We start from the raw sequence: 24,748 nt of genomic DNA, 5'->3' as shown, positions 1-24,748 counted from the left end.
AGAAAAAAAACACACCTCACGAGTCCCTGATTATGAGAATGATCATGAAAGGCAGTCAAAGAAATGGTTAGAAAATGACAGGCAAAGCACACATGAATACTGGCACCGATTATCAGCGATGACGAGAGCACACGGAACTCTGAGACTTTGTTTAGAATTGTGGACACTACCCAGCTTTGATATCTGATGCCCATGCTCTTAGCCATTAATCTGTAGCATGGTTGTTCCATTTTGATCGATCATGCCTCGGTGGTTTAGGATGGAGAGTAAGAGGAAAGATGAAGTTCCAGGCTGTAGGGAGATGAACCCACACAGGATGGAGAAGGATGGGATGCTGCAGGACTAGACAAGATATGGCCAGGGTGCTCTGTGTGGGATGATGGGGAGTGGAAATCCGTAACGAGGGATTGGAAAAGCGATGGGTAGTCTCAGGATCGTGTCCCATGGATTGACGGAATGCCAGAAAGGGCTAAATGGAATGAAGGGTTCAGATAGGATGTACGCTGGCCCTGTACATGCTGGAAATGGTGGAAGGTGTTGGTATTTTAAAAATACAAACTGAAATAGGAGCTAAGTTTGGTGGTCCTATTTCTTAGCAAAGATAAAAAATACAAGCAGCAGAGTGAGATAAAACCAGTCCCACCTTTCTCTAGACAAATAACTAGACACAATCACTGCCCAAGGGTGGGTGGCCAGGACTCTGAACATCTTGGAGAAGAAATGAGTGGGGTGGCACCTTAACCCAAACAATAGACCAGGTATTATTCTCCCTGCTGGTCCAAAGAGGTTCTCACCTGCTCCTCCTGATGGAAGAAACTTCTGCAGACTTCCTCCTCTAATCATGGGAGGGAAATTCACCCTTGTTGAAGGGACAGGGGTGGCATTTGCTTCCTAGCTTTGGATATGACAAAAGTAGGAATTGTTGGGGGTGTTCCCCTTGGCCATTTTTGCTTCTTCTTTTTTTAGACTTATGTGATTGTCTCACAGTGGCCAGACTTAGGAAGATAGAAAAATGTCTTATACTGAGCCAGACCCACTGGTGCATCTACACTGAGCAGCAGCGGCTCTCCAGGGTTTCAGGCTGGGGTCTCTCCCAGCTCAACCTGGAGATGCCAGGGGTTGAATGTGACAACTTCTGCATGCAGAACAGCTGAGCTATGGCCCATTCCTCATATCTCCCTCCAAATCTCCTCATCGCTCCCAGCTTCAGGTAGATGTGAAATAGCATCTGAGAGAGTATAATGCCCTGGGGCATGTCATAAGCCTCCAGGGGCCAGGGGTTCAAGAAACTCTCAGCCTGTACTACCTTCTGGAATCTCTGGCATCTCTTGCTGGGCACCAAGCACAACCTTAAAAAATACCAAGCTTATGTGAGGTAAGGACTCTGTGTTCATTGGAAAAGTTTTTAAAAAAAATTAAATAGCTCCCACCCATGTAACTTTGTGCATGTACATATGCAACAAAAACAACAACACCCACACAGACTCACCAAGGATAGGTCTTCTGACAGTCAAACAGCAAGTGGAGAGGAGGGGAAGGAGAAGGGCTGTAGCAGCAGATGCATTGTGAGCTGTGCTCATGAGGAAGTCCAGGGTCCATTGGTAACAAACCATCCTCTCTTCTTGCACTTAAAAGCCAATCCTCAAAAACACTCAGATATGAGGTGTTGGTGGAATGTACATTGGTTCAGGCTTTAGTGAGCCTTCCAAAATGGCTAGGCCTCAATTTGTTTAGCATATATGCTGCAATTGCTGTGCAAAGGAACTAAGGCAACAGCTGGAAGTTATAAAGTGTCGAAATGCTTGCTTGCTTGCCATATTCTGTCAAGGGAGTCATAAAGGACAAGAGGAGGGGTGACGGGAGATCTTTCTTTGCCAGGAAGCAAAAAGTCAACTTGACATTGCATATTTTCTTAGAATCCAGTGACTTGTTTATGCCAAGTGTTGAAAACTCATGCCAATGAATGACATATTGGTATGTATTATCATGTCATAATTGTGTAATCATGCAATTTTGAAAAAGTATAAAAGTGGGTCTAAAACTCATGTCGGAGAGCTTGTGTTTGAGAATTGTGTCTCTGGACAACCTCCCAAGCAGCTGCTTGAAATAAAGCTATCTACTCAAAGCATCAATTCTGTGTCTTGAGAGTGTTGGTGTAGAGGACCTCAAAGTATTGAACTAAGCAGGGGCATGCCCAGTTGGGCTCCTGCAACAATTGGAGGTTCCACCGAGGTTCTGGGACATTCCCAACTCCTGCCCAAGGAGGCCTAGGACGGAGGAACGGAGGCACGCCGACTAAAAAGGTAAGGGGAGCCAATGTTGTAAATTCCCCCTTAGCCGTCTCTCCCTTCTTTGCTTTCTCTGGGTGGGGTGGGGAATGGTAAAAGGCCTGTTACTAAATTTCATGCAGCCCTTATTCTAGGGCCGAGTTGTTTCTTTGATTAGCATAGTGCCAGCGCTGGAGGTGGAACGTAGTGTTAGGTTGGGTTTTTGTGAGGGTATATGTGTGGACCGTGAATGTGCAAAAGGTGAGTGTTGATACCTGGAAGACGAGCCATCTGCAGGGCGAGGTCTTGTGACTGTTAACCCCCGCAGGAAATGCCACACCCAGGTTGGCTGCTTTCCAAGAAGGGGGTCCTCGGACCGGTCTTCTGAGTAACGAGTGCATGTTGTGTATGCTTGAAAGGTCCAAAATAGTGTGAAAAAGTAATAACATTTGTAAAGCCTGCAAAAGGCAGCAAAAGAGAGTACTCTATTAAAAGTGAGGGGTAAGCTGGCCATAATTGGCCACTCCAAGTAAGCCCACCAGAGGTTTGGTGGCACCATGGAAATTGTTTTAAGAATTTCCTGGACATAAGAGTAGGAGTAAGCCTGCAGCATCCTAAAAACAATTAAAGTATAACACTATAGTGGGTATGTTTGAAATGTTTGTATGAAACCTTCCCTCCCTTTTTCACCCCGAGAAAATAACGGGGCCATGAGCCAGATCTGATTGTGGGTAAAAGTCAACTATGCCTTTGTCATGACTTCATTTGTGTGACTTATGTGCCGATAGATTAAGAAACCCCATTCTGCACCGGACTTCCTCAATAAGCTTTACCTTCTGAGTGATGTGTGCTTGTAAGTCTCTCTCTGAATAGAACATATTAGTGAAAGAAAGCAGAGAGACGGAGTGTTTGATTATGTCCCCTCCCCATAGAGTGTGTGAAGTAGATAATTTTGATATGGGACCAAAACCAAGTAAAATTGACCCTAACAGTCCATTGGGCCAAATTGTAGAAAAATTTGGACAAAAAGGGAAAGAAAAGTTGTCGGCTGCGTTGAGATTGGGACAGCTCATCTGGTTGTGCCAAAAAAGATGGCCATTGTTTACTTAAGAAGAGCCTGCTGGATCAGGCCAGTGGCCCATCTAGTCCAGCATCCTGTTCTCACAGTGGCCAACCAGGTGCCTGGGGGAAGCCCGCGAGCAGGACCCGAGTGCAAGAACACTCTCCCCTCCTACGGCTTCCGGCAACTGGTTTTCAGAAGCATGCTGCCTCTAACTAGGGTGGCAGAGCACAGCCATCATGGCTAGTAGCCATTGATAGCCCTGTCCTCCATGAATTTGTCTAATCTTCTTTTAAAGCCGTCCAAGCTGGTGGCCATTACTGCATCTTGTGGGAGCAAATTCCATAGTTTAACTATGCGCTGAGTAAAGAAGTACTTCCTTTTGTCTGTCCTGAATCTTCCAACATTCAGCTTCTTTGAATGTCCACGAGTTCTAATATTATGAGAGAGGGAGAAGAACTTTTCTCTATCCACTTTCTCAATGCCATGCATAATTTTATACACTTCTATCGTGTCTCCTCTGACCCGCCTTTTCTCTAAACTAAAAAGCCCCAAATGCTGCAACCTTTCCTCGTAAGGGAGTCGCTCCATCCCCTTGATCATTCTGGTTGCCCTCTTCTGAACCTTTTCCAACTCTAGAATATCCTTTATGAGATGAGGCGACCAGAACTGTACACAGTATTCCAAATGCGGTCGCACCATAGATTTATACAACGGCATTATGATATCAGCTGTTTTATTTTCAATACCTTTCCTAATTATCGCTAGCATGGAATTTGCCTTTTTCACAGCTGCCGCACACTGGGTCGACATTTTCATTGTGCTGTCCACTACAACCCCGAGGTCTCTCTCCTGGTCGGTCACCGCCAGTTCAGACCCCATGAGCGTATATGTGAAATTCAGATTTTTTGCTCCAATATGCATAATTTTACACTTGTTTATATTGAATTGCATTTGCCATTTTTCTGCCCATTCACTCAGTTTGGAGAGGTCTTTTTGGAGCTCTTCGCAATCCCTTTTTGTTTTAACAACCCTGAACAATTTAGTGTCGTCAGCAAACTTGGCCACTTCACTGCTCACTCCTAATTCTAGGTCATTAATGAACAAGTTGAAAAGTACAGGTCCCAATACCGATCCTTGAGGGACTCCACTTTCTACAGCCCTCCATTGGGAGAACTGTCCGTTGATTCCTACTCTCTGCTTTCTGCTTCTTAACCAATTTCTTATCCATAAGAGGACCTCTCCTCTTATTCCATGACTGCTAAGCTTCCTCAGAAGCCTTTGGTGAGGTACCTTGTCAAACGCTTTTTGAAAGTCTAAGTACACTATGTCCACTGGATCACCTCTATCTATATGCTTGTTGACACTCTCAAAGAATTCTAATAGGTTACTGAGACAGGACTTTCCCTTGCAGAAGCCATGCTGGCTCTGCTTCAGCAAGGCTTGTTCTTCTATGTGCTTAGTTAATCTAGCTTTAATCATACTTTCTACCAGTTTTCCAGGGACAGAAGTTAAGCTAACTGGCCTGTAATTTCCGGGATCCCCTCTGGATCCCTTTTTGAAGATTGGCGTTACAGTTGCCACTTTCCAGTCCTCAGGCACGGAGGAGGACCCAAGGGACAAGTTACATAGTTTAGTTAGCAGATCAGCAATTTCACCTTTGAGTTCTTTGAGAACTCTCGGGTGGATGCCATCCGGGCCCGGTGATTTGTCAGTTTTTATATTGTCCATTAAGCCGAGAACTTCCTCTCTCATTACCACTATTTGTCTTAGTTCCTCAGAATCCCTTCCTGCAAATGTTAGTTCAGGTTCAGGGATCTGCCCTATATCTTCCACTGTGAAGACAGATGCAAAGAATTCATTTAGCTTCTCTGCAATCTCCTTATCGTTCTTTAGTACACCTTTGACTCCCTTATCATCCAAGGGTCCAATTGTCTCCCTAGATGGTCTCCTGCTTTGAATGTATTTATAGAATTTTTTGTTCTTGGTTTTTATGTTCTTAGCAATGTGCTCCTCAAATTCTTTTTTAGCATCCCTTATTGTCTTCTTGCATTTCTTTTGCCAGAGTTTGTGTTCTTTTATATTTTCTTCATTTGGACAAGACTTCCATTTTTTGAAGGAAGACTTTTTGCCTCTAAGAGCTTCCTTGACTTTGCTCGTTAACCATGCTGGCATCTTCTTGGCCCTGGCGGTACCTTTTCTGGTCTGCGGTATGCACTCCAGTTGAGCTTCTAATATAGTGTTTTTAAACAACTTCCAAGCATTTTCGAGTGATGTGACCCTCTGGACTTTGTTTTTCAGCTTTCTTTTTACCAATCCCCTCATTTTTGTGAAGTTTCCTCTTTTGAAGTCAAATGTGACCGTGTTGGATTTTCTTGGCAATTGGCCAGTTACATGTATGTTTATTTTAATAGCACTGTGGTCACTGCTCCCAATCGGTTCAACAACACTTACATCTCGCACCAGGTCCCGGTCCCCACTGAGGATTAAGTCCAGGGTTGCCGTCCCTCTGGTCGGTTCCATGACCAACTGGTCTAGGGAATAGTCATTTAGAATATCTAGAAACTTTGCTTCTTTGTCATGACTGGAACACATATGCAGCCAGTCTATGTCCGGGTAGTTGAAGTCACCCATTACTACCACATTTACTAGTTTGGATGCTTCCTCAATTTCATATCTCATCTCCCGGTCTCCCTGAGCATTTAATCTCCTTCCAGAACAGCAGTGGGCAGGAGACGGTTCCTTTGATTTTGGACGGCTAATACCACTTAGGCTGTACTTGGAACAAAATAAACCAGGCCAATTGGACTACTATTCTGTATGGGATGACGAAGCTTTGCAAAGGAAAGAACGACAGAGTTTGCAAATATGCGGGGAAGCTTTAAATAGTATTGGCAGTAAGCTAGCTCCACATCCGTATGCTCCTATATATCCATCATTGACACAGCTGGCTTCGGCCACTGAAAAGAAAACAGAAGCAATTGTGCCAGGACTTGCTCATTCGCAAGGGCCAACACAGTTGCAATATCAGACAGAGCAGGAGTCATTGCCAGACCTCATGCTTAGATATCAGGAGGGATAAGTTGACCCACATACTTTGCTAGGGAGTCATGGTCTGAAGAGACTGACATGCCCAGTAAACAGGAGGGATAAATCCCTCTCAGATAGGTATCCTCACCTGCCTGAGGTTGCTTTAATTTGGTATTTGGCAGCAATTGGATTTAATACAATTGTTATATTTTAAATAAATATAACATTATCCCATAACTGTGTCACGAGTCTTCTTTGGTGTGGTGGCAAAAACAGATCTTCTCAGCAAAGTGGAAGCACCATAAACCATGCAGACCTGAGGAATATTCAGAGATCCATCAAAGAATGATAAATGAATTTGGGATCCCTTGAATTTTGGTGAATGTGTTTAGGTTGCTTTGAAAGAAAGGAAGAAAAAAGCTCCATATTTAAGAGAATTGGAGGGAAACCTGGAAGGAGCCTTGAGCAGGCAGATGTAGGTATGAGTGTCCGAGGTGATGAGCAATCACAGATCCAGTCTGCTCTTGTTTGTCTGGATGGGGAGGCTCAACATTTCTGGCATCAAACCCAGACAATCATCAGCTGTGAATCCATTTTGTGCAATTCAAGTGCCATTTTGTACCATTCCTGTGATGATCATGTTCCCATTCAATGAAGGGGCCAGCTCGTCCTGCACACGCTGCAGAGGAGATGTGAGCTTCTTCTGGGATTGAAAAGTAATGAGTTTGGTTGTATCAGTGGTGGGAAATGAATTTCAGATAATGGACGAGGAAAGCTTGGGCCGGAGAACCCTCCATATCTCTGGGCAAGGTTGTTTCTCAGGAGGAATGGGTATGTGCCAACTTCCAAAATTGATATGGGGACTCCATCAGACAGGGGAGGATGCCGGTGTGGTGTGTAGACAGGAGAATTAGATTAAGGAATAGGAATAGGAATGGGCTGTGGCCATGGCAGTAACAGGAGCACTTCCATCTCTCCGAAGTTGATAGATGACATTCTATTCCAGAAAGAATCTGGGGGGAGAAGGAGTGGAATCATTTAGGCTGGTGAATGTTGCTGTGCACTTGAATACTAGTTTACCTATTTAAGCAGGTAAAGAGCATAGGTAAATGTACTCAAGCCTAGCCATCTGGAGGACCCCAAATCTATGTTCCTTCTGGAATACAAATGAAAGAACCCGAACAGGAGGTGCTCTTGCCCCACTTCTAACAACTCCTCTTTTTTTGAAGAAGAGAAACAGTTTCTGCAGATACGCCACTCTTTTACCATCAAAGATTTCCCTTTGCTTGTTGTTTGGAAGATGTAAAAGGGACCGCCTGCACCCACATCAGAGAAACTTGCACATCACTTGCAAATTTCCCAAGACTGACAGTGAAATCCTATCTATGCCTACTCAGAAGCAAACCCCATTGAGTTCAATGGAGCCAATGTGTCCAGAGAATAAATGCAAACGTTCTCCCTTTTAGTCAATGCTGCTGCATCTGTTGGCATTTCTATCGCTGTTATAGAAAAGTCCAACAGGCTGTGATCCTCAGTGTTGAAATGTTTTGCAACTGGTTGCTCCACTTTTTTCATTAAGATTGCCGATTTGTGGTTTCTGAAGCATGTGCATAGGTCAGTTGTGGTTTTTCCTACCTATTGGATATGACATCCTGGTCTTTTGCATTCAATGAGATAGATTATATTGCAGGACCTGCAGGTGATGTTCTGTTTGATGTAATAGGTCCTGCCTGTCCTAGTACTTGTAAAAGTAGCTGTCGCCCTGAGGTACACATAGGTGATACAGCGTTTGGAGTGACATGGATGAGACCCAGGATTGGTGATAGGTGGCTTAAGCACAGCTCTCACTAACAATCTGCATAAATTAGGAGGCTGGCGAAATGCTACAGCAGGAGGCCTGCTGATGGCTCTCGCAAGATGTTCAGAGTTTGCCAGCAATGGGTAGCTCTCCCTGATTGTTCCTTCAACATCAACTTCACTGGACTGGCCATGATGTTTGAATACCTGATCACCGTCTTCCAAAGCAGCTACTTTTACTCCCAACTTAAGGATGGAAAATGGAATATTGGTGGACAGCAAAAGAGGTTTAAAGACATTCTTAAAGCAAATCTAAAAAAAGTAACATGAGCATTGAGAACTGGGAAGTCTTGGCCCATGAACGGCCCAAATGGAGGCCGCCTATTATCAAAGGTGCTGTGGACTTCAAAGAATCACAAATGCAGGGCGAACAGGACAAAAAAGCTAAGTGGAATGCACATCAAACAAATCCTTATTGCAACCATCTGCCATCTGGAAACCTATGTCCTCACTGTGGGAGGCTGTGTGGATCCAGAATTGGCCTCCACAGTCACTTATGGACCCACTCTCACCCTTGGGCAGTGAGGGCTTTGCTATATATATATATACTTATATATATATATATATATAAGTAGGAGTTGTTGGGCATGTTTCTCTTGGCCCTGGCTGGGTTTTTTTTTTTTTTTAGCTTTATGTGATTGGCTCACAGTGGCCAGACTTAGGAAGATAGAAAAATGTCTTATACTGAGCCAGACACATTGGTGCATCTATACTGCGCAGCAGCAGCTCTCCAGGGATTCATGCAGGGGTCTCTCCCAGCCCAACCTGGAGATGCCAGGGGTTGCACATGGCACTTTCTCCATGCTTTTCTACTGAGCTATGGCCCATTCCTCATATCTTCCTCCAAATCTCCTAACGATATCTCCCAGCTTCCTATAGATGTAAAATAGTGTTTGAGGCAGTATAGTGCCCTGTGGCACCCCATAAGCCTCCAAGGGAAATGGGGTCAAGAAACACTAAGCCAATGCTGCATTCTCTTGTGCATCAAGCCCAACCTAAAAAAAAAAACTTTTATAAGTGGAAAGGTAATTCACTTGAAATCAAAGTGTAGAAGCCATCTTGAGCTTTGCTCACCACACACACACAAACACACACACACACACACACACACACACACACAAGTCGTCATCGTCATCTCTCATCTCCGCAGCCAGTTCTTCATGTCTATTTCTCTGTTGCCTCCTTGCCCTCCAGCTCTTTTCTCCCTCCACACCTGTCCATTTTTAAACAATTGTTTTCTCCACCTGTTTTGCTCTCCCTTGTCGCCTCCTAAGCATCCATAGAGCACGAGGGAAGAGTGATGCTGCACAGAAGCTCAATTTGAAGCACAAGCTTTTATCCACAAATTAGAGAAGCAGAAGACTTCCCCTGCTCCCACCCAAATAACACCCAAAGTTAACTCTGGAAACGTTACAGCTCAAAAGTAATGAAGTTACTAGTCCTTCTATTACCAGCAAAATGTAATGATGTTACCAACTCGTTATTCAAAAAAGTAATAAATTACAAGTAACTCGTTATTTGTAACTATTTACTTCCACGCTCTGCTAAAACATGAGAGGACCACAACAGATCATTTGGATGCAGATAGATGAGGTTTATTGTAGGGGGAAGAGGAGTGCAGGGAAGCCTTTCCATGTTGAGCAGCTTCAGAAAGGTGAACAATACATTTTGTGCAGAAGAGTGAAATGACAGATGAATGAGGAGTAAAATGAGAGAAGGCATAAGTACACAGAGAATGACAGCTTCTCAGCAAAGTGGAAGCATCATAAATCTTGCAGACATGAGGAATATTCAGAGATGCATCAAAGAATGAGCAGTGAATTTGGGATCCCTTGAATTTTGGACAAAGCGCCTTCAGGTTGCCTTGAAAGAAAGAAGGGAAAAAGCTCCATATCTAAGAGAATTGGAGGGAAACCTAAAGGAAGCTTTGAGCAGGCAGTTGTAGGTATGAGTGTCAGAGGTGATGAGCAATCATGGATCCAGTCTGCTCTTCTTTGTCTGACCCATACAATCATCTGCTGTGAATACATTTTGTGCAATTTGAGTGCCATTTTGTTGCATTCCTTTTTTTTTTAATAATTTTTATTCAAATTTTTCAAAAGACAAACAAAACAAAGTCAAAAAAACATAGCAATACATCAACAAAAAATAAAAATAAAATAGTTGACTTCCAATTTGTCGCAGATCAACTATAAGTATATAATATACATCAAACCTGTCCCTTAATGTATACATACAGAATCCCTTTTCTCCGTAGGCTGTCTTAATTAATCGTCAAATCCCAGTATCATCATTTTATTTTGATCTTTCAACAAAAAGTCTAAGAGAGGCTTCCATTCCTTAAGAAATGTATCTGTCGATTTTTCTCTAAGTAAACATGTCAATTTGTCCATTTCTACTAAATCCATTAATTTCAATAGCCATTCTTCCATTGTTGGTGTTGATTCCATTTTCCACTTTTGTGCATATAATAATCTTGCTGCTGTAATCATATATAATATTATTCTTCCATATTTCTTTTCTATTTGTTTATCCATAAAACCCAATAAAAAAAATTCTGGTTTTGACTGAATATTTATCTTTAGAATTTTTTGCATCTTCCTACCTATCTGTGCCCAAAATGATTTTGCCTTTTTACATAACCACCACATATGATAAAATGATCCTTCTTGTTGTTTACATTTCCAACAAACATTAGAAACATTACTATACATTTTTGACAACTTTTCTGGAGTCATGTACCAACGGTACATCATTTTATAAAAATTTTCTTTAAGATTATAGCATAGTGTAAATTTCAAACCTTTTTTCCACATATTTTCCCATTGATCCATTTGTATGTTATGACCAAAATTTTTTGCCCACTTTACCATACACTCTTTTACTTGTTCTTCCTCCATATCCATTTTCAATAAGAGTTTATACATTTTCGCAATTATATTTTCATCATTTGTACACAATCCTATTTCAAAATCAGATTTACTTATTTCAAACCCATACATTTTCTTGTCCATTTTATATCTTTCTAACAATTGTAAATAGGCAAACCATTGAAAACTATATCCTTCCTTTGTCAGTTGTTCTCTCTCTTTCATTGTATATTCTCCATGTACATTTTCTAATAGTTCTTGATAAGTTAACCATTTCTCTTTTCCAGTCATTTCTCTTCTATAAAACGCTTCTTGACTTGAGACACATAATGGTATTTTCGAATAAAACCTTGGTTTGTATCTATTCCATATTTTCAACAGAGGACGTCTTATAAAATGATTGTTAAAGTCTACATTTACTTTTACTTTGTCATACCATAGATATCCATGCCATCCCCACTTCAAATTATGGCCCTCCAAATCCAATAGTCTTTTATTCCTCAATAAAATCCATTCCTTTATCCAGACTAAACAGCAGGCAGCAAAATAAAGTCTCAGATTTGGTAATCCCAGTCCTCCTCTTTCTTTGGCGTCTTGTAGTAGTTTAAATTTAACTCTTGGTTTTTTTCCTTGCCATACAAATTTAGAGATATCATTTTGCCATTGTTTAAAAGGTAAATCAGAGGATATTACAGGTATTGTTTGAAACAAAAACATCATTCTCGGTAATACATTCATTTTTATCACAGATATTCTACCCATTAATGACAGTTGTAGTTTATCCCATCTTAGCAAGTCTTTCTTAATCTCTGTCCATAATTTTTCATAATTATTATGAAACAACTTTGAGTTTTTATTTGTCATAATGATACCTAAATATTTCAACTTTTTTTCTATTGTAAAATCTGTCTTGTCCATTAACTCTTTCTGTTCCCTTAAAGTTAAATTTTTCACCAACGTCTTTGTTTTTTGATTGTTGATCTTAAATCCTGCTAACGGTCCAAATTCTTTTAATTTGTCCATCAATATATGAATTCCTTCCAAAGGGTTTTCTAGTACAATTATCAAATCATCAGCAAATGCTCTCAATTTATATTATTCTTTTTTTATCTTTAATCCCGAAATCCTTTTATCTTGCCTTATATCTCTAAGCAGCACTTCTAAGACCAGAATAAATAAAAGGGGAGATAATGGACATCCCTGTCTTGTACCCTTTTGTATTTCACATGAATCCATTAAATCTCCGTTAACAATTATCTGGGCCTTCTGAGATGTATAAATCGATCTAATCCATTTTATAAAATTGTCTCCAAAATCCATTTGCTCCAAAACCTGAAACATAAATTTCCAATTCAAATTATCAAATGCTTTTTCAGCATCTAAAAAAATCAAAGCTGCTTGTTTATCATTTCGTTGTTCTAAATATTCCAACACATTCAAGACATTCCTGACGTTGTCACGTAATTGTCTTTTAGGTAAAAACCCTGATTGATCTTCCTGAATAAATTGTTGCAATATTATTTTCAATCTTTCTGCCAAGATCATTGTAAAAATTTTATAGTCATTATTCAATAGAGATATTGGCCGATAATTTTTTGTTTTAGTTAAATCTTGCTCCTCTTTAGGTATTAATGTTATATTAGCATTTTTCCAACTATCCGGTATCTTTCCCTCTTGCAGAATAAAATTCATTGTAGACTGTAAAGGTAGCAAGAGTTCTTCCTCCAAACATTTATAATACATTGCAGATAACCCATCTGGTCCTGGCGCCTTTCCTAATTTAATTTTGTTTATAGCTTCAGATATCTCTCTTGACGTAATAGGGCCATTAATAGCTTGTCTCTGAAAATCTGTAATTTTAGGCAAATTCTGTTTAGATATATACTCTTCTATTTTTTCAGATGGAATTTCCTGACACTTGTACAATGTTGAATAATATTGATGAAAAATCTTTTTGATTTTTACATTATCTGTCAGCGTCTCATCTCCTTCTTGTATCTTTAAAATAATATTTTTTTGACGTTCTTTTCTTAATTTATATGCTAACCATTTCCCAGGTTTATTTGCAAATTCAAAAGTCCTTTGTTTAGCAAAATTTAGTTTCCTTTCAATTTCTCTAACTGTCAACATTGACACTTGTTTCTGTAACATTTTAATTTGATTTACAATAGAAACTTTAGTTGGATTCTTTTTCAATTCTTCCTCTTTTTGTTTTATTTCTTCCAAAATTAATTGCATTTTCTGTTGTTTCTTTTTTTTTAATTCAGAGTTACATTTAATAAAATATCCCCTCATAAATGCCTTACTTGTATCCCAAACGATATTTTCACTTGTTCCTTTATGTAAATTATGTTCAAAAAACTCTTTTAATTTCTTCTTACATTCTTGTACTACTTTGTCATTCTGAAGTAAAGATTCATTTAGTCTCCATCTAAATCCAAGATTTTTTTTTTTTAAGGTTAATATCACAGGATTGTGGTCCGAAAAAGTTTTTGGTAATATATCCATTTTAAAAATATCCTTCGCTAAAATTTTAGACATCCAAATCATATCAATCCTCGAGAATGTTTTGTGTCTTTCTGAAAAATAAGTAAATTCCTTTGCGTTATCATTTATATATCTCCAGGTATCCACCAATTCTAAATGTTCCATCAGTTCAAAGCAAATCTTCGGTAATTTACCCTGTGTCTCTTTGATATTTTTTTCAGAAAGCCTATCAATTTTTGGTGAGATTACCCCATTCCAATCACCCATGACGCACCAATGATCATATGAAAACTCTGACAATTTTTCCATAAGTCCTGTGTAAAACCTTGTTTTATCTTCATTGGGAGCATAAATACCCACTATCAAAATGTTTGTACCCTGTAAAGTAATTTCAACCCCCACAAATCTACCACTATCATCCAGTAATACCAATTTAGGAAGCAATTGTGGGTTAATGTAAAGAACAACTCCATTTTTTTTTTTTTGGTCCAGCTGAAATAAATTCTTCACCCAAATTTTTACAAATCAAATATTTGGAATCTTTCTTCTTAATATGAGTTTCTTGTAAACAAATTATATCCAATTTTAATTTTTTCAAATAATGAAACACTTTCTTTCTCTTCTGCGCCGTGTTGGCTCCATTTATATTCCAAGTTAGATATTTGTAATCCATCTTTAAGCGTGTATTTTAAAATGTGCCTGATGCTCCTTTTAATCCATCATCTTCCTTCCCCTCCTCTGCGTATCCTTGTTGACTTTGTTTCCCAGGAATTATATCCATATCTTTGAGTTTATCTTCTTCCATATCTTTTAAAGCTTTTCTCAAGAAGTCCCTTGCTTTTTGAACAGTATTCAATCTATATTTCTGTTGTCTGAATGTAAAGATCACTCCTTCTGGAACATCCCATCTAAATTGAATTTTACAGTTTTTCTGTAAGGAAAGCATATTCTTTTCTCTTACGTAGAAGTCTAATAGGAATTTCTTTCATCACCAGTATTTCCTTACCATCAATTTTAAAGGTATTTTTAAAGTGTTGCTGTAATACCATATCTCTGGTCGTCTTTTTTATAAAATGAACAAGCACATCTCCTGGAATTTTTTTCATTGTTGCATATCTGGAATTAATTCTATACACTTTGTCTATTTCAAATTCCATCCGATCTTCATTCAAATCCAGAAATTTTACTAAAGCATTAACAATTTTATCTCTGAGACTAAACAGTTATTAGCATATACGAGCAGCGGATTTATCCAAAAAGAAATAGTCCAAAGAGAAAATTAGTCCAAAATATAATAATTGCCTCTCATCCGTTTTTAAACTTTATAACTCCAAATTCAAGCCAGCTTTTTGTCGTAAAAGAAGTTTAGTCTTGGCAACCAGAATTGTTTTGCATTCTTGGATACAGATAAGAACTGCTGGCTGGATTTCAATAATAGGCCTGGAATATTAATATCCTCTGATTTACCTTTTAAACAATGGCAAAAAGATATTTCTAAATTTGTATGGCAAGGAAAAAAACCAAGAGTTAAATTTAAATTACTTCAAGATGCTAAAGAAAGAGGAGGACTGGGATTACCAAATTTGAGACTTTATTTTGCTGCCTGCTGTTTAGTCTGGATAAAGGAATGGATTTTATTGAGGAATAAAAGACTATTGGATTTGGAAGGCCATAACTTGAAGTGGGGATGGCACGGATATCTATGGTATGACAAAGTAAAAGTAAACGTAGACTTTAACAATCATTTTATAAGACGTCCTCTGTTGAAAATATGGAATAGATATAAACCAAGGTTTTTTTCGAAAATACCATTATGTGTCTCAAGTCAAGAAGCGTTTTATAGAAGAGAAATGACTGGAAAAGAGAAATGGTTAACTTATCAAGATCTATTAGAAAATGTACATGGAGAATACACAATGAAAGAGAGAGAACAACTGATAAAGGAAGGATATAGTTTTCATTGGTTTGCTTATTTACAATTGTTAGAAAGATATAAAATGGATAAGAAAATGTATGGGTTTGAAATAAGTAAATCTGATTTTGAAATAGGTTTGTGTACAAATGATGAAAACATAATTGCGAAAATGTATAAACTTTTACTGAAAATGGATATGGAGGAAGAACAAGTAAAAGAGTGCATGGTAAAGTGGGCAAAAAATTTTGGTTATAACATACAAATGGATCAATGGGAAAATATGTGGAAAAAAGGCTTGAAATTTACATTATGTTATAATCTTAAAGAAAATTTTTATAAAATGATGTACCGTTGGTACATGACTCCAGAAAAGCTGTCAAAAATGTATAGTAATGTCTCTAATGTTTGTTGGAAATGTAATCAACAAGAAGGATCTTTTTATCATATGTGGTGGTCATGTAAAAAGGCAAAATTATTCTGGGCACAGATAGGCAGGAAGATGCAAAAAATTTTAAAAATAAATATTCAGTCAAAACCAGAATTTTTTTTATTGGGCTTTATGGATAAACAAATAGAAAAGAAATATGGAAGAATAATATTATATATGATTACGGCAGCAAGATTATTATATGCACAAAAGTGGAAAATGGAATCAATACCAACAATGGAAGAATGGCTATTGAAATTAATGGACTTAGTAGAAATGGATAAATTGACGTGTTTACTTAGAGAAAAATCGACAGATACATTCCTTAAGGATTGGAAGCCTCTCTTAGACTTTTTGTCAAAAGATCAAAATAAAATGATGATACTGGGATTTGATGATTAATTAAGACAGCTTATGGAGAAAAGGGACTATGTATGTATATATATTAAGGGACAGGTTTGATGTATATTATATACTTATAGCTGATTTGTGACAAATCGGAAGTCAACCATTTTATTTTCATTTTTTGTTGTAATATTGTTATGTTTTTTCTTACTTTGTTTTGTTTGTTTTTGGAAAAATTTGAATAAAAATTATATAAAAAAAAAAAAAAACAATTTTATCTCTGATGTCTTCACCTATTTCCTCAGGGATTGCACGGAATCTCAAACAATGCTCTTTATTTCTCATTTCAGTCACAGCCAAATAGTCCAAGTTTTTTTCTAATTCCAGATTTAATATATCTGTTCTATTCTCCAAGATTTGTACCTTTTCTTTAGTATTTTTTGCATCCTCCTTTATTTGCCCAATTGTCCCTTTAATCTCATCCACTTGTGTTTTAATATAGTCTTTTATATCTATCAATTCAGTTTTCATTTCCTGTTTTATAGCATTAATCCCTTCCATTATTTTTTGAAACATATCTGGGGGTATAGCCCCTTCCTGTGGGTCAATAGAACCTCTTCGCTCCTGGGCCCTAGTTGCTTTTTTAGTTGTCATTTTCAAAAGAAGCCTTTAATTTCTGATATTAACCACTGTTCCAAAACCTAGAAGCAGTCTATTTCTTTTTTTTTTTCCTCCACCAACAAAAGAGTTAATATTCCAGGCCTGTTATTATAGTCCAGCCAGCGCAACACAGTTCTTATCTACGTCCAAGAATGCAAAACAATCCTGGTTCCCAGTACAGCCAACACCAAGCGATTAGTAACATATACGAACAGCAGATTCATCCAAAAAAAAATAGTCCAAGGAGAAAAATAGTCCAAAATATATTTCCATCAATTAATAATTACCTCTCATCCGTTTTTAAACTTTAAAGCTCCAAATTCAGGCCAGCTTTTTGTCGTAAAAAAAATATATATAAGTTGTTTACATTTTCTTTCCATTTTGTTCCATTCCTGTGATGATCATGTTCCCATTCAATGAAGGGGCCAGCTCATCCTGCATGCGGCACAGGGCCTGTCACCAGGGGAGATGTGAGCTTGTTCCAGGATTGTAAAGAAATGAGTTTGGTTGCATCAGTGCTGGCAAATGAATTTCAGATGAATGACGAGGAAAGCTAGGGGCTGAGAACCCTCCATATCTCTGGTCAGGGTTTCTGCTCAGGAGGAATGGGGATCTCCCAACATCCAAAATTGATATGGGGACTCCAACAGACAGGGGAGGATGTGGGAATGTTGGGTAGTGATGATGAAGAACAAACAGCTCAATTGTGTCAGCAAATGCTAATCCCTAAAGAGCACTGAGGCAAGGGTCTCAAAGCATGTTTTGCTTTTGCAGAGATTAGGGCTGCCTCTCCATGACAGGTTCCTTTCAAAATGCCTCCTGTATTTTTGGTTGACTCTGTGATGGAAATATGTATATATATGCAGAGATCCTCAGTGGTCTGAGCTGCATCTGTGCCCATTTGTGTATTTATGAAAGTAGCAGACTTTTACCCTGCATTTAGAGCACTCAGAGTTAAGACTTAGCACAATAAGAAAAGCTACTTTATTTATAGAAATACAGAGTAGATAGGAAAAGCATACCTAGTTCTAACTAACTAACTTGGAGTTGGAGGTGCAATGCCCAAACTTGGCTATTGCCCTCATGGCTCAGGAGAGAGAGCAAAGTCAAAGATGTCTCCTCTGTCCTCGGACAGTAGAAGAAGAAGACAAAGGAAGGAGGGGCAGGTCAGCTTCCCGGAGCATATCAGTTTACAATGGAAGGAAGTTCGGTAGAGAAGAGCATGGGTAAAGGTAGGCAAGCCTAGCCAGCTGGAGGACCCCAACTCTATCTTCTTTCTGGAATACAAACAAAAGAATCCAAACAGGAGTTGCTCTTGCCCCACTTCCAGGAACCCCCCCCTTTTTTTGTAGAGCAGAAACAGCCTCCTAATACACCACTCTTTTACCATCAAAGATTTTGCTTGTTGTTTGGAAGATGCAATCTGGACTGCTTTGTGCCCGCATAAGGGAAGCTTGCATATCCCTTGCAAATATTCCTAGACTACCTATGCCTACTCAGAAGCAAACCCCATTGAGTTGAATGGAGCTTGATCTAAGTAGGGATGCCTATTGCTAATAATGAGATTGATGCCACTGAATTAGGTCACCAACCCAGGCTAAAACAAACTTATCCCACTGTTCCAGTGATCATCATTTTCTCGGTTAGTCACACCAAGTCTGTGAGATGAATCTGAAAATACCCTACTTTTCTCATTTGCCTCTTCCCAAATTCAGTTTCAAATACCAAACTCCCAAGCAAATATAGTCCAGAGTGCCTTCACACTCTCTTCTTAGAAATGATTTTCTTAAGATAAGTTACCAACAGCAGGGAAAGGTGATCCCCAGAAATCGAGGGAAGCCAAAAGATACTGGTGGAAATGAATGAAATGGTGAGAGGATTTATATGGTTTCCCAACTTCCAAATATTGACTCAGCACTCTTCTGGGCAAACATTCAGATCATCAAGGTATTAAAATCTTAAGAGCACATAGTAAATCCAGCCCATGATGAGATTGGGTCAAGATACTGCATCAGCCTGTCTGCTGTAATTAATAACCTAAATAACCTAATTAATTGGAAAATGTGACATTCTTTTCTTTGAAGATATGCCATTGTTGGTGTACCATTTCAAGATGCTGAATGACCTTCCAAAGCACTTTAGTTATACAGTTACATAAAAAGTAAATGTGCATCTAGGAAGACCTTAATATGCCAACTCTGGTTTGTGTAAAATGAGTGCTAGAAAATCCTAAAGTGGGGGGAGGAATCCTTGGTACTCCTGATGTTGCTGGGTATAATTCTCATCATCCCTGACCATTGCCCATGCATGATGGTTGAGAATCATGAGAACTGGGGTTCAACATCATCCAAACAGCCCAGGTCACCTACCTCTGTCCTAAGTGGATCTGAAAACAACCTCTAGTTCACTCGGACTCCTACCCTATGTGGATCAAGCTTCACTTTGTTCAATGTCATCCATTAAAAGAAACAGCCAACATCTGTTTCCACAGATGTAGTGCCTGTGACCCTGAACTCAGTGTGCCATTTGTTCAGCCCTAAGTTGAGAAAACTGCCTTCAGGAACTGGTTGCCCATTGAAGTCTGACAGATACACAATTCATTGGAAAGAAAGAAAAAAATTCATTATATCTACAGGCTTCCTATGAAGGATCAGTTCACTCATGGGCAGCTGGGTATAATTGCTGGGTATAATTGCTGGGTATAATTCTCTATAGGAAATAATGCTTCAGAGTGCCATTCAGGATCTTGAAATGGTACACCAACAATGGCATATCATCAAAGAAGAGAATGTCACATTTTCCACTTAAATTACTATCATTTAGGTTGTTAATTACAACAGACAGGTTGATGCTGTATCCTGCCCCAATCTTGTCTTGGGCTGGATCTACCATGTGCTCTTAAGTTTTTAATACCTTAATGATCCGAATGTTTTATAAGAACAGTGATGACTCACCATATGGAAGTCAGGAAACAGTATAAATGCTCTCACCATTTCAGTTATTTCCACCAGTGTCTTTTGGCGTCCCACGATTTTTGGGGGTCATCTTTTCCTGCTGTTGGTAAGTTGTCTTTACATAAATGCTTTGTGAGAAGAGGGTGTGAAGGTACTCTGTGCCTCTGGAGCATATTTGCTTGGGATTTTGGTATTTGAAACTGAATTTGGGAAGAGGCAAACGAGAAAACTAGGGTATTTTGAGATTCGACTCACATATTTGGTGTGACTCACCGAGAAAACGGAAGACCATGCTGATCACTGGAACAGTGTGATTCCTTTGATTCAACCTGGGTGTGTGACCTGATCCAGTGGCATCAAGTGCATTCTTAGCAATGGGCATCCCTACCTAGAGCAAGCTCCATTCAACTCAATGAGGTTTGCTTCTGAGTAGGCATAGGTAGGATTTCACTGTCAGTCTAGGAATATTTGCAAATCTTGGTTCGAACATGATTGTATAGCTCAGAAGAAACTCCTTATTGCAAAGTATAGAGCTTATAGAGACACCAATTCCCCTCCACTATTTTTACAATGGATGAAGGAGAAAAAACATTATGAACAGTTAAAGTCAAAAAAGCTCTGTCACAAAAAGAAGACTGGCAATGTCTGTTAAAAGCATCCAGAGTAAAGGATTCATCTACCTTTTGGAAATTAGTCACAAAGGGTTAGCCTAGTTCCATGCCTAACTTGGATTATCATATATCAGTGGCTACCTGGGAAGACCACTTCACCAAAATCTATTGAAGAGAACAGATATATTATCAGCCAATCAAGTCCCAGGGTCACGATTTCCCTGAATGGCCTCCTGTCCCCTCTAAAGAAATAGTCGATCTAATTGCTAAATTGAAATCAGGAAAAGCACCTGGTTTGGATAATATTCCACCAGAGCTTTTCAAAGCTAATGTTGACTGGTGGGCGCCGGTTGTAGTTACCCTATTCACACGTATTGACTCTGACATTGTCATTCCAGATGACTGGGGCTTGGCAATAATTATTCCAATCTTCAAAAAAGGTACTAGATCTGATCCGGCCAATTACAGACCGATCAGTCTGTTAAATATTATGCCAGCCACTTAAGTGACAAACTTCAAACTTGGATGGAACAAGAAAATATTCTTGAGGAAGAACAGGAGGGCTTTAGAGCTGGTCGCTCCACAATGGATCACGGTCTTGTCTTATCCCATCTGATAGAAAAATATTCAACGCCCCCTGGAGGAGCTCTTTATACAGCATTTATCGATTTTAAGGCAGCCTTCAACATGACACCTAGATATAAACTTGGGAAAAGCTAGAGTCTACTAATATAGACAGACACCTGCTTGCTCTAATAAGTTGTCTATATGAATCCACCTATTTACGAATTAGATGCAATAGCGCTGGTCATCTATCCAAGGCCATTCCCACATTCAAAGGTGTTAAACAGGGATGCATTTTGGCTCCCAGGCTGTTTAATCTATATATCAACTCCTTGGTTAAAACTCTGTCATCTATAGGAAATCATTCTCCCAGTTTATCCAAGAGGCCTACATCTATTCTCCTATATGCTGATGATCTTCTTCTCCTCTGGTTGACCCCTGTGGGGTTGAGACGATTAATGAATGCCCTTGCTAGTTACTGCAAGAATGAGCTCCTGGAAATTAACCATAACAAATCGAAAGTTGTGGTCTTTTCCAGAAGAAGATTAAAACACCGTTGGCATATCACCGATCATCCTGCAGAGCAGGTTAAATCCTTTAGATATCTTGGGATGATATTTCATTCCTCAGGATCCTGGCGCCCCCAAGTAAACAATGCTACTGCCAACACTCACAGAACCACTAAGGGGCTTCTTTCCTTTTATTATAAGAAAGGAGGACAGTATGTTCCTTCCGCCATTCAGATTTTTGCGGCCAAAGTAATCGCCCAGCTATTATATGGTGCCCAAATAGGTACTTATAATGACTAGGCACCTTTGGAGGTAGTTCAGACAAAACTTTTGAGATCAATTCTTGGTACTCCATCCTGTGTCCCTAACTCCATATTGCGCCTAGAAGCAGGTCTCATTACGATCGAGGCCCACATTTGGTTGCTTAAATTTAAATTATGGCTAAAATGGTTGTTTGTCCCGGTAGGTTTGGCCCCATTAACATTAACTGATGCTTTTTGCTCAAAATGGAAAAAGTCCCTAACAAGCAAGTCACTATCTTTAGGGTTCTCTCTACCTATGATTTTGACATTGGGTTTCTCCAAAGCAAAATCCCTCATTTTCCAAAGAATTTATGACATAGAATTACAAGCCCATTTAACCAGGACGGAAACATACCCAGACCTTAGGTTTAACACAAGGTTATTTGCTCTGGCTCATCATTGGTTTAATTTGACTGTCCCAAGGTTTAGGAGGGTGTTTACCCTTGCAAAATTGAATGTGCTACCATCGACACTCTTGGAGGGCAGATTCAAAAAGATGAAATATGATGAACGGATATGCCCATGTGGCAATGATGCAGTGGAGTCGGTTTGTCATGTGTTACACTGCCCTTTTTATCATGATCTTCGGGCCATTCTAATTACACCAGTTGTGCAGAGAATTCCTCCTAGTGATGAAAGCTTCGCTGTGGGTTATCTTTTGTCTGATCATGTCTCTTTTGTGACAGCTAAGGGAGCTCGTTTCTGTGCTGCCGCTATCCGTGTCAGGAAGATTGTGGTGTCTGCTTAACTTGCGCGAGATTCTCAGTAGCTTTCTACTAATTGAATGTAATATTATTATACTCTGCTGATGTTGTCTGTTCTGTAAAATATTTCGGAGAAACTGATGCTCCTCGTGGTGAATTATCGTCTGATAAATTCCTACTTTGTTGAAATGTCAAGCATAATTTTAAGTCTTACAGGAAAAGTGGAAAGAAAAATACTTGGTTTTTAAAGTGATGTTTTAGTGATAAATATTGGTTTCATACATATCTTAATGTTCTTGTTTGGTCTATGACTGTAATAAATTTTATCGATTTGCAAGCGATATGCAAGCTTCCCTTATGCGTGCACAGGGCGGTCCAGTTTGCATCTTCCAAACAACAAGTAAAGGAAAATCTTTGATGGTAAAAGAGTGGTGTATTTGCAGAAGTTGTTTCTGCTGTTAAAAAAAACAGGAATTTTTAGAAGTGTGGCAAGAGACCTCCTGTTTGGGTTCTTCTGTTTGTATTCCAGAAGAGAGAGTTAGGGTCCTCCAGCTGACTAGGCTTGCCTACCTTTACCTGTTTAAATGAGTAAACTAGTATTCAAGTGCACAGCAACATTCACCAGACTAAATTATTCCATTCCCTCTCCCCCCAGCTGCTTTCTGGACTGGAACGTCATCTATCAACTTTGGAGTGATGGATTCACAGCCACGGATAATAGTCCGTCCTATTCCTGTTCCTATTCCTCATACTGTTGTTGTTCCTTTCCCCTGGAAACCACCCAGGCATCCTCCCCTGTCTGTTGGAATCCCCATATCGATTTTGGATGCTGTCAGACACCCATACCTCCTGAGCAACAACCCTGCCCAGAGATGTGAAGGGTTGTCAGGCCCTAGCTTTCCTTATGCTTTATCTGAAATTCATTTCCCACCCCTGATGCAACCAAACTCATTTCTTTACAATCCCAGCACAAGCTCACATCTCCTCGGGTGACAGCTGTGCAGGATGAGCTGGTCCCTTCATTGAATGGGAACAAGATCATCACAGGAATGGAATGAAATGGTACCCGAATTGCACAAAATGGATTCACAGCAGATTATTGTATGGGTGTTTGTGCCAGAAATGTTGAGCCTCCCCATCCAGATAAACAAGAGTAGACTGGATCTATGATTGCTCATCACCTCTGACACTCAGACCTACACCTGGCTGCTCAAAGCTTCCTTTAGGTTTCCCTCCAATTCTCTTAGATATGGACCTTTTTTCTTCCTTTCTTTCAAGGCAACCTGAAGACACTTTGACCAAAATGCATGGGATCCCAAATTCACTTATCATTCTTTGATGGATCTCTGAATATTTCTCAGGTCTGCAAGGTTTATGGTGCTTCCACTTTGCTGAGAAGATCTGTTTTTTCACTGTGTATTTATGCCTTGTCTCATTTTACTCCTCATTCATCTGTCATTTCACTCTTCTGCCCAAAATGTATTGTTCACCTGTTGAAGCTGCTCATCATAGAAATGTTTTCGTGAACTCCTCTTCCCCCTGCAATAAACCTCATCTATCTGCATCAAAATGATCTGTTGTGGTCCTCCTGTGTTTTACTCCTTTGGGGCAATCAGGTTTCGATTCCGGTTGGGTGAGAATTGCTCGAGATAGAAGTGATTTTAGGAAAGAGAGTGTTGAGAGTTCAACACTAAAATAGTAAAGTCATAGTGTCTGATCATAGTGTAAGGTCCCAACGTCCAATTCCAGCATCCTCTTCAAAAGAATTAAACATCTGGGTTGAACTCTCCCTCCTCAGATATTAAGACCTGAGCTGAGTTTTGTCGAATTATTTCCCCTCATTGTCAAGGTATCTCTCAGGACTGTTGTTGAAATTGGATCAAGGCATCACCATTTCTAGAAAGAGATTCCCACTAGTATTCTGTAAGGTGGCGCTCAACGGATCAATGTGGTTTGACATTCTGTTCTAGTATAGAATCCAATTTCATCTGGAACATCCTGCAAGTAGGAATGTCTCACAAAGCATCAAAGATGATTCAACAGAGCAAAGAATGTGTTATGGTGTGTGTGACAGAGCTGCTCAATTTTTTATTTTTTAAAAAATCTATCCAATAAACAGAGTGCAATGCATAGTTTTTTTGTTCTTTTTTATAAAAAACAGTCCAAACATCTTAAATGTATCATTT

General features: G+C 39.3%; 2 long non-coding RNA genes across 2 annotated transcripts in view; both read left to right on the top strand.

Annotated features, from left to right (window-relative positions):
* The first annotated feature begins 1,836 nt into the window (after positions 1–1,836).
* LOC133375221 (uncharacterized) overlaps positions 1,837–24,748 on the top strand; it is a 38,353-nt gene continuing 15,441 nt past the window's right edge. Inside the window, exon 1 of the long non-coding RNA XR_009760104.1 lies at positions 1,837–2,303. This is a non-coding gene — a long non-coding RNA (uncharacterized LOC133375221). The remainder of the gene's footprint in view (positions 2,304–24,748) is intronic.
* On the top strand, positions 19,710–24,132 carry LOC133375219 (uncharacterized). The gene is made up of 2 exons (XR_009760102.1): positions 19,710–19,978; positions 23,218–24,132. It is a non-coding gene; the product is annotated as an uncharacterized LOC133375219 (long non-coding RNA).

This window comes from Rhineura floridana, chromosome 22 (genome assembly GCF_030035675.1).
Source record: "Rhineura floridana isolate rRhiFlo1 chromosome 22, rRhiFlo1.hap2, whole genome shotgun sequence".
Taxonomy (NCBI): domain Eukaryota; kingdom Metazoa; phylum Chordata; class Lepidosauria; order Squamata; family Rhineuridae; genus Rhineura; species Rhineura floridana.
The sequence above is the reverse complement of the archived record's forward strand: the minus strand, read 5'-3'. Positions and strand labels throughout refer to the sequence as shown.